Genomic DNA, 10,945 nt, shown 5'->3' with positions numbered 1-10,945 from the left:
TATGTTTTCCCTGTTTTCTGAAGTGTTGGATAGAAATGTAGACTCATTCTGTCGAGCTAACAACAATGCCTGAAAAAATTATAGAACAAATATCTACAGATAGGTTAAATTTCACCAACCTAAAATAAAATTTCATTGACTTATAAAAGAACAGAATAACACAATAACAGAATAACAGAGTTGGAAGGGACCTTGGAGGTCTTCTAGTCCAACCTCTGCTCAGGCAGGAAGCCCTCTACCATTTCAGTCAAATGGTTATCCAATATCTTTTTTAAAATGTCCAGGGTTGAAGCACCCACATCTTCCAGAGGCAAGTCATTCCACTGATTAATTGTTTAACTGTCAGGAAATTTCTCCTTAGTTTCATTCATTTCACATTTCACAAGAATATTTCACAAGAAGAATTCTCCACTCCTCTACTCGTTGCAGAATACCTTATGCCACCAGACTCAAAATTCTAGACCTAGAAAACCTAGAACTCTGCTACCTTCGGTCCTAACTAAGTATAGTATATAAAATCATACATTGCAATGTCCTACCTATCAATGAATACTTCAGCTTCAGCCATAACAACACTAGAGCAAACAATAGATACAAACCCAAGGTTAATCACACCAAACTTGATTGCAAGAAATACTACTTCAGCAACAGAGTGGTCAATATCTGGAATACTCTACCTGACTCTGTGGTTTCTTCCCCAAATCCCCAAAACTTTAACTTAGACTGTCTACTATTGACCTCACCCCTTTTCTAAGAGGTCTGTAGGGGGTGTACATAAGCGCACCAACGTGCCTACCACCCCTGTCCTATGGTTTCTTTTATTTTTCTTATATGCATCCATTACTTGTATTCATAACTGTGTTTGTACTTATACCTATTATCTTGTAAGAGATTGACAAAAATAAATAAAATAATAAAATAAAATAAAATAAAATAAAATAAAATAAAATAAAATAAAATAAAATAAAATAAAATAAAATAATATAATAAAATAAAATAAAATAACATAACATAAAATAAAATTGCTAAATATTCCAGATCACATTTTCTCTGGTTTCTGAAATGTTGGAAGGAAATGAAGACTCATTTCCTCAGCTAAAAACAATGCCAGTAAAAATTATAGGACATATTATATCAGTGATGGCTAACCTTTTCCACATCGCATGCTGAAGATTCACATGCGCTTGCACTCGTGTGCCTGCATCCATGATGCAATGTGCATGTGACCCCTCTGCCCCCCACACTGTGTACTGTGCATGAACGTGTGACCCCCATGCTGCCCGCCTCTGTGCATGCACCTTTCACGCCTCTGCACGTGTGCGCAACCCCCACACACCCCACCCCCTGCGCATGTGTGCGCATCTCCCTCATGCATCTCTCGCATGCATGTGCAGCAGATACCTGACAATCAGCTGGAGGCACGGGGTGGGCACGCATGTGCAGTGGCTCTTCTGGGTGACCTCTCGCATACTGGCAGAAATGGGTCTGCATGCCATCCGTCAGGCATGCCATAGGTTCGCCATCATGGTATTATATAGTCAGCCTTTGAATATCTAGAAGATGATTGTTTCTTTGGGGGCAAAATGGACTTGCCCTCAATATATACCAAGAATATACTAAATAAAATGCAATAAATTTACCAAGAATAAAAATCATTTTTCTATCATTTGTCACCAATTTTAAGATAATTGTTCATTTTACTTTCCTAGTATAGCAAAGGAAGATTGATGATAGCTTAGTTATCTTAGAAAAATATCCCATTTCTAATTGTGAACTGTTAAATGAAACACAAATGAAAACTGTCGAAAATATAAGTTAGTAAAACAACTACTAACAGTACAGGATGGGATCTGAATATTTTGCATTGAAGATGAACTTGCAACTAAGAAGCAAGTTTAAAGAGATAGTTAGGACAAGCTACACTGCTTAAATAATCTAAATCCTATCTCTGTAATTAGGGCATACAGTTCATGACACCACCATATTTTTGGCTATGATACTTCTTTAGTAGAAACTCAAGTTCACATTCTGTTTCTAACTTTAGAGTACAAAAAAAAGCAACAAAGATGAGTAGGGGCCTGGAGACTAAAACATATGAAGAATGGTTACAGAAATAGGGTAGGTCTAGTCTAATGAAAAGAAGGACTAGGAGGGACTTGATAGAAATGTTCCAATATCTCAAGGGTTGTCACAAAGAAGAGGTCAACCAGAGGTGGTATTCAGCAAGTTCTGACCAGTTCTGGAGAACCAGTAGTGGAAATTTTGAGTAGTTCAGAGAACTGGCAAATACCACCTCTGACTGGCCCCACATCGATCTATTTTCTGCCTCCTGAATCCCAGCTGATCGGCTGGCTCTTCTTTTCTTTTCTTTTTTTAAATTTTTTTTATTAATTTTTAAAGACAATACACAAACAAACAAAACATAGAGTATAAGAACATAAGACATCTTTTCTGAAAAACAAATAAAACATCTTATTTGAAAACAGCATAGTTCCAAATTATCACATTTCCATACAAACACAATTTGATATGCGTATTTATCTTATATATTCAACTTCATATCTTTTTCTAGCTTCTCTATTTCTCCCTTTCCTTCTATTCAATTATATTTATTTTGCCTTAATTTCTATATCTCTTTATTCATTGTATACTTCCATCTGTCTTGTTTACAATTTCATTGTTCTCTTCCAACATTCTTCTAGAATTTTATTAATTCAAACATAGACAAACAAAACACAAAACATAAATACATAAAACTTCTTTTTGGAAAGCGGCTTAACCCCGGGCTACATCTTTTTGTACAGACGTAAATCAAATTCATGCTCACCTTATATACTATTTCATATCTTATTTAACATTCTATATTCTCCTCTATTCTCCTCTACTCTCCTCTATTCACTCTCAATTCTATTTTATTTATTTCATCTCAATTTAAATAATTATACTTGCATCTTTTGTCCGTTCTGTTCTGTATTAACATTCTTGTAGACTCGCATTCCAATTGGTCCACACGGACTGCAGCGTGATTGGCTGACTGAACGCCTGTGATTGGAGCGCTAAGAATCCACCGTGATTGGCCAAGCCGATCGTGGGAGATTCAAAGCGCTGCCATTGGCCGCCGAGCCACCAGTCAGCTGTATAAAGCCAAGTGAATCGCAAGCCTTTTTGGTTCCATTCTTTACATGCAATAAAGAGCTGAATGTACACTCCCGAGTCTCGCCTCTCAATGTGAACCGATCTACCCGATCTAACACTGGCGACGAGGGTGGGATCGTGAGGCGAGGAACCAACCAGCACGTGGCAAACGGCGCGCAATGACCCACAAGATGGCCAGCAGCACCCCGCCACCCGCTCCATTCGACCCAGCCACCGAGGACTGGGAATCGTACACCAATCGCTTCCATGCAGCAATCTCAAGGATGCCAACAGGCAGAGGAAACGGGCCGTGTTCTTGACACACTGTGGCCCCGTGATATTCAAGATGGCCAAGGCGCTGGCAAAGCCCGCCGACATAAAAGAAATGGACTGGGCTGACCTCGAGCCCATCTTGCGCCACCATTATGCCCCTGCCATGCCCATACTCATCCAAAGGCACGACTTCTACCGGCGAGAACAGCGCGAGGGCGAAACCATAGGCGATTTTGTGGCCCAGCTAAGGAACCTAGGGGGCTTCTGCGGGTTTGCCGAACTGGACGGGGTGTTACGCGACCGAGTCGTCCTCGGACTCAGAGACTCCGTACTGCAGAGCCGGCTGATGGCCAAAGGCGACATCTCCCTCGCTGACGCCCTTGCCAAGGCAACCACAGCCGAAGCCACCCACCAATCGGCAGCCCAGATGCGGCAGGCGAACACAACAGAACGACCGCCAAGCAACGAATCGACCCCGGCACCAGCGAGGCCCGGAGAAGCCAGCCGCCGAGAAACAACCACACATCACGGCAACATCGACCCCCAATCCGACACCGATGACGAGGAAGAGGAGATCCACCGGCTCCAGGCTGAACACGACCGGCAGGACCGGAGGGGACGTAAGTCAGGATTCCATTGCGCCGGCTGCGGTGGTGACCACCCCCACTCCGAATGCCGTTTCCTCGACGCCATCTGCCGGCATTGCGAGAAGCGGGGGCACATTGCCAAGGTGTGCCGGAACAAGAAAAACTACAGCCCCCAACGATGAGGCAGCAGCCCCCGACGATGAGACGGCAGCCCCCCCAGAAACCGAGACCACCAAACTGAGAGCCAATGGAGCCGCAATGGCCGCAGCAGATGACTCAGTGAAGTACAGCGGCGTGAAGAAACCCACCAGACGGTCGTCATCGGCCACTCGTCGACCATGGACGCCCAAAAGGTACACGTGGAGGTGAGCATCGAAGACCAGCCCTGCGAGATGGAAGTGGACTCCAGGTCCTACCTCTCCATGGTCTCTTGGTGCACAATCAAGGGACTTCCAGGAGGTCTTCGATGACACTCTAGGCAAGTACCGAGGGGCCCCTATCTCCTTCAACCTTAACCCTAACGTTGCCCCGATCCGCCTCAAACCGCGGCGAATGCCATTCGTGCTCAAACCTAAAATCGACGAGCAACTAGACAAGCTCGTCGCACAAGGGGTTTTAGAGCCAATTGACCATGCCCGCTGGGAAACACCCATAGTCACCCCCATCAAACCTGATGCCTCCATAAGAATCTGTGGTGACTATAAGGCCACCCTCAACCACGCGCTGCAGCAAAGCGCCTACCCCATCCCAGTAGTACAGCACCTTCTGCACTCACTGGGGGGAGGCCGGGTCTTCGCAAAACTCGACCTGGCGCAAGCCTACCAGCAACTGCCAGTCAATGCCAAGACAGCCGAAGCGCAAACGATTGTCACACACCGGGGGGCTTTCCGATGCAACTGACTCCAATTCGGAGTCAGCGTCGCCCCAGGAGTCTTCCAAAGCCTCATGGAAAGACTCATCCAGGGAATAAAAGGAGTGGTCCCCTACTTTGATGATGTGCTGGTCGCAGCCGCCAACAAGGAACAATTGGAAACCCGTTTAAGGGCGGTGCTGCAAAAATTCAAAGACGCCGGCCTTAAAGTCAAAAAAAACAAATGCCAACTCTACACCGAGAGGGTCGAATTCCTGGGGTACCTCCTAGACTGGCATGGAATCCACCCCACCGGAAAGAAACTCAGAGCCATTAAGGAAGCCCCCACACCAACAAACAAGGCGGAACTACAGGCATTCTTGGGACTGCTTAACTTTTACAATGTTTTCCTACCCCAGAAGGTGACTGCGGCGGAGCCCCTGCACAGGCTACTCGATAAAGCAGCCACCTGGACTTGGGGGAAGAGGGAGGAGACTGCATTCCAACAGACAAAAAACCTGCTAACATCAGACGCAGTCCTGATCCAGTATAGCGAGACCCTGCCGCTAACGGTGACATGCGACGCGTTGCCCTTTGGCATCGGAGCAGTCCTCAGTCACACCCTACCCGATGGGAAGGAAGCACCCATCGCCTTCTTCTCAAGAACGCTGGCCAAACCGGAGAGAAATTACAGCCAGCTGGACAAAGAAGCCCTCGCCATTGTCTCCGGAGTGAAAAGGTTCCGTTTCGCCGGACCGACCAAGGGGCATACATTCCTCATCACTGTGGATGCCTACTCCAACTGGCTGGAGGTAAGCACCATGAGGAAAACAACAACAGAAGCCGTCATCGATAAACTTAACAGACTCTTTGCGACACATGGGTTGCCAGATGACTTAGTGTCGGATAACAGCCCGCAGTTCATGGCACTGGCATTTGAAAACTACCTGGCCGAGCGGGACATCAGACACGCCCTAACCTCGACGGCTCATGCGGCGGCGAATGGACGGGCAGAACGGATGGTTCAATACACAAAGAAAACCATCCAGAAAATTGAAACCGGAGACATTCAAGAAAAGATAAACAGAATGCTACTCATACAGCATATTACAGCCAGCACGACCACAAACAAAAGCCCAGCAGAACTACTGATGGGCAGGAAATTGAGGTCCCCGCTGGACTGGCTACACCCCACCTACAACCCGGAGAAACCCCCAGATTCCTCCAGCTGGCACCGGGCATTCAACATCGGGGACACAGTCTATGCAAAGAACTTCACGGGAGACCCACTCTGGGTACCTGCGCAAATAACACAGGTAACTGGCCCCCAGTCATACAGACTCCAAACCACGGATGGAAGAAGCTGGAAGAGGCACATCGACCAGCTATGGTCTAGGCTAGCCGCCAACACCCCCGACGCCTCGACGACAACAACCACAGAAAGCAGAGAGGGAGGGGGAACCACAACAACCAAGGCCGGAAAAAGGCCAGAAATGCCAGTGGTGCACCTCCAAACGCAAGCCGAACACACCCCACCAAAAGATAGCAACATCCAAATAAACCAACCATACTCACCAGCAGATCTCGAGCTGTCGCAGACGGGAGCTTCACCTGGAAGGTACAGCCAAGCCAGCTCAACCAGCCCAGAAAGACCAGGCGGGAGCAGCAGGGACTGCTGCTCAACCGACCCAGGTAGACCGGGCGGGAGCTGCAGCGACAGGCCCAGCTCACCCTTCCAGGCGGTTCCATCAAAAGGGTTGAGAGCGACGCGGAGCCCGTCTGAACTGGCCAACGATCACACACAGACTGAGCCGCGCAAGTCAACTAGGCAGGTACGGAGCCCCGCCTACTTGCGCAACTACGTCACCACGCTACGTCGGAGGGGAGGGTGTTCTGTATTAACATTCTTGTAGACTCGCATTCCGATTGGTCCACATGGACCGCAATGTGATTGGCTGACTGAACGCCTGTGATTGGAGCGCTAAGAATCCACCGCGATTGGCTGAGCCGATCGTGGGAGATTCAAAGCGTTGCCATTGGCCGCCGAGCCGCTGGCCGGCTGTATAAAGCCAAGCGGCTTGCAAGCCTTTTTTGTTCCATTCTTTACATGCAATAAAGAGCTGAATGTACACTCCCGAGTCTGGCCTCTCAATGTGAACCGATCTACCCGATCTAACACGTTCTTTTTCAATTATCTATTTATCTTTTCTTTCTAATACAATATTTCTCCTGTAATCACTGGTTGAAGTGTGACGCCTTTTTATCTTTCCCCTAAATTTAACACTTAAAATAATACATACTTTCCATACTGATTCTGCTTAGTACATTCTAAGTACTACATTTTAGAATAATAAAAAAGAGAAGAAAAATAAGCTTATAATATAGTAAAAACAATGTTCCATAGGAAATAAACTCTATTGTTAAATCTTAGACATTTTTATACATTCCCTTTAATGTATTGTTAACTCATATAATATTCCAATTTTCTAACTCTATTTCAAATACTAATATCTACCATACAGTCTTATGTACTTTTGCAGAATCTTTTTTTTAATTGTGTTTTACCCTTTATTTCTAAAAAAACCATCTGTTTTTAACATCTTGTTTTAAGCCTTTATGACTTCTCTTCCCTTTTTCCCTTCCTTTCTTGTCGATTCTAACCTTTTACCCCCCAATCTCTCAAGCTCCACTCTCTTAGTCTCCCCTCTCTGTTGTATTCCTCTTTCCTGTTGCTTTCTGACATGGAATCGATTTTTCACCTAATTTTTCCCTTTCTTGGTTGCTTTTTTAAGTTCTGAATTCTCCATTTTCTTTCCCCTCTTTCTCTTTTCTTCCTCAACTAAGATTATTTGTCCATTAAAGATGGCTTCTTCTTCTTCATGCCAACTTTCTTTTTTTTTTTTGAACAAATTTTATTAATTTTTAAAGACATACAAAACATAAAACATAAGAACATAAAACCTCTTTTCTGAAAGTTATTTGTAAATTTTAACAAAACAAATAAAACATTTTGTACATCATTGACACATCTCCTTATAAACACATACGTATCCTTTCAAGTTTCTGATTATTTCTCCCTTTACTTTTATTCAATTATATTTCTTTTCTATATTTATCCATTTTATATGTTTTTATTCACTATACTTATTTTTCCTTCTGACTTGCTTTATTCTCTTCTATATTTTGTTCTCAATTGTCCTCTTCTAACAATCCTCCAAGGTTTTATTTACTCAATCAAACATAAATACACAAAAACACAAAACATAAAAACATAAAAAACATCTTTTCTGAAAGTTACTTAGTCCCAGGTTACAACTCTTCATACAGACACAAATTCAAATTTATATTCATTTTGTATACCGTTCCATATCTTCTTACCATTTTCAGTTTTCTATATAGCTTCTCATCTCTTTTAAATTCTCTTAATTTTATTTTTTTTATCTCATCTCGATACAAATCATAATATTTATTATTCTTTGTCTGTTGTGTTTCCAGCTATCCCTTTATCTTTCTTCTTTAAACAAAACTTCTCCTGTATACTACTTGGAGTATGACGCCTTTGTCTCTTTCCCCTACATTTATAATACTTAATATAAAATACATAGCTTACACTGGGATTCTGTTTGGTACATTCTAAAATTATACAATATTATCAATCCCAATACAAATCTATTCGTTAATGTTAATATTCATTTAGATCTTAAACACTTAACACATTACTTTTCAGTTAAATATCATACTTTTATGGGAACCCCTATTTTCCATAATTATTTCCCCCCCCACATCACATATTTTAAATCATTATTTCATTAGAATGTTCCCCCTTCTTCTACTTCAAATCTCTCATTTATTTCATTGCCTTCTTTCTCTTCACAAAAAAATTCACTGAGATAACACAATCTAATCATTAATATTAATATTACCCATTTCAATTAAATATCATGCCTTTATGGGAATGCTTAGGCTTTCCATAGTTATTTCTCCCCCACATCACATCACATTAAATCATTGTTTCATTAAAATGTTCCCCGTTCTCCTAATCCAATTCTCCCATTTATTTCATTGCTTTCTTTTTCTTGACAAAAGCTTCACTAAGTTACACTAAATGTTTTGTCACATTTTAAATTACATATTATTTCCCATTTTCTAAGATTATTTCTGAATACAAATATAAAAATACAATCTTATGTACCTTTCCAGAATCCTTTTTTTCAATAAAATTTACCCATTATCTCTAAAAGACTTTTGTTTCTTTGCATCTTGCTCCCCACCATTAAGACTTCTCATCCCTTCCTTTCTCCCTTGTTTATTCTTCTCTTTGCCCTCTTTACCCCCTTGTCTCTCCACCTCCCTTTTATTCTTCTGCTTTCCTCCTTTCTGTTGTTTTCTAACATAGTATCCCCTTTTCTCCTTATTCTTCTCTTTTTTGGTTGTTGTTCCAAGTCTTAAAGTCCCCTTTTCCTCTTCTTCTTTCTCCTTTCCTTCCCCAACTAGTCACTTGTTCATCAAAAATGGCTTCTTCTTTATCCCAGTCATCCTGTTGCGCAGTCAGTTTTTCATAAGTACAAACCGCCATTTCTAAAAATTGAAAAAGAGTGCCAAAAGAAACCTTCCCTTCTTGTTCTTCTTTTTTATATTTTTGATATTCAAGTTTCAATCCATCCACAAGTGATGCCATTATAGAGAGAAAAAGTTTTTCCAAACAACCACCCAAGTGCTTTTAATCAAAAATAGTTCTCAAAAGTTCCAAAATCACCAAGCAATCCAAATAAGCTGTTTCTTTTAAGTACTTTCTCCTTCTTCACTTTCTCTTTCTGGGGTTAATGTTTAATCATCGAAGTTCCATTTAAAATATATCTTTTAGAAGTCTTATTAATGTTTAATAACTCTTTAAGATTCTAGGCAGTCTTCTCCTTATTTTCAAATTCTGCTCCAATTTTTTTTCCTCTCCCTTCCCACTCACAGCAAAAAAGGTGTTGTTGTTTTTTAAGTGTTCAGAAATCCTTATCCCTTCAGCATTTAGTTACCTCCAATGCAGGTTTTCCTATTTCTCTTATGGTTCCATCTGCTGTCATGTTAGGAAGGAAAGTGAAAAGAAAGAGAAAAAAACTTTCCCTTTTAGAGTTCCATTCGCCGCTTGTAACTCTCTCTGGAAACAATTTATCCTTGGCAACTTTCAAAATCCAGGATACTTTTTCTTACTTTATCCCGGTCAAAAACCACTTTCACAACTCTTCGGGCTTTCTTCCTCCTGCACAATCTTATCCAGCTGCAGGTTTCTTTGTGGCGGCCATTACTGACTGCTGCTCCTCCGCCTTGGGAAAAGGGGGTTTTGCCAGCTGGGGAGGGTGTCTGCGACACCCCCAAACCCCTATCTGGATCCCCCCTGTCTTCAGCTGTCTCTACGGGGCAGCTATATCCCCCAAATCCAAATGGATCGGGGGCACCTTGGCAGCGAGCATAGCAGGTATCGCAAATCCCTGCCGCTGCCAAAGCCTTGCAAACCGGAAGCCATTCTTCATCCCAACTTTCTTGTTGTTGTAATTCCTGATAGGTAGAAATTGCCAGAAAAATAGATCCAGAAGAGCCCTTGCCTTCTTGTTCCTCTTCTTTTAACTTTTGGAATTCCATTTGCAATTCTTCAACAGATAATGCCATCATTAAAAAAAAATTTAAACAACCCAAATGTTTTTAGTCTTTCAAGAAATAGTTTCCAAGAGTCCCAAAGTCACAAAGCAGTCTAAATCAAAACAAACTGTTTCATTTAGCACTTTCTTCTTTTTATATTTTCTCTTCCTGGGGTAGAATTCAATTACACAGTTCCAAAATAATTTTTAAGAAGTCTTATTGCCATTTATTTCTGGTCTTATAAACTCCAAGCAGTATTCTCCAGTAAAATCTTAATATAGATTATTTACCTCTCCTTCCCACTTATAGCAAAAAGATAATTCCAATGTTCAAAAATCTTTTATCCCCTGGCCTTAATTTTCAAGTTTAGTTACCTTCTGTGCCAAGTTTAGAAGTTTAGAAGTTCCTTACTGTCCCGGTTCAGCCAAAAACTTTCACTTTCTCTGGCTTCCTCCTGCACAATCTTGTCTGG

This window comes from Pseudonaja textilis, chromosome Z (assembly GCF_049901715.1).
Source record: "Pseudonaja textilis isolate UNSWEBS1 chromosome Z, rPseTex1.2, whole genome shotgun sequence".
In the NCBI taxonomy this organism is placed as follows: Eukaryota; Metazoa; Chordata; class Lepidosauria; order Squamata; family Elapidae; genus Pseudonaja; species Pseudonaja textilis.
Note: the sequence above shows the minus strand (reverse complement) of the source record.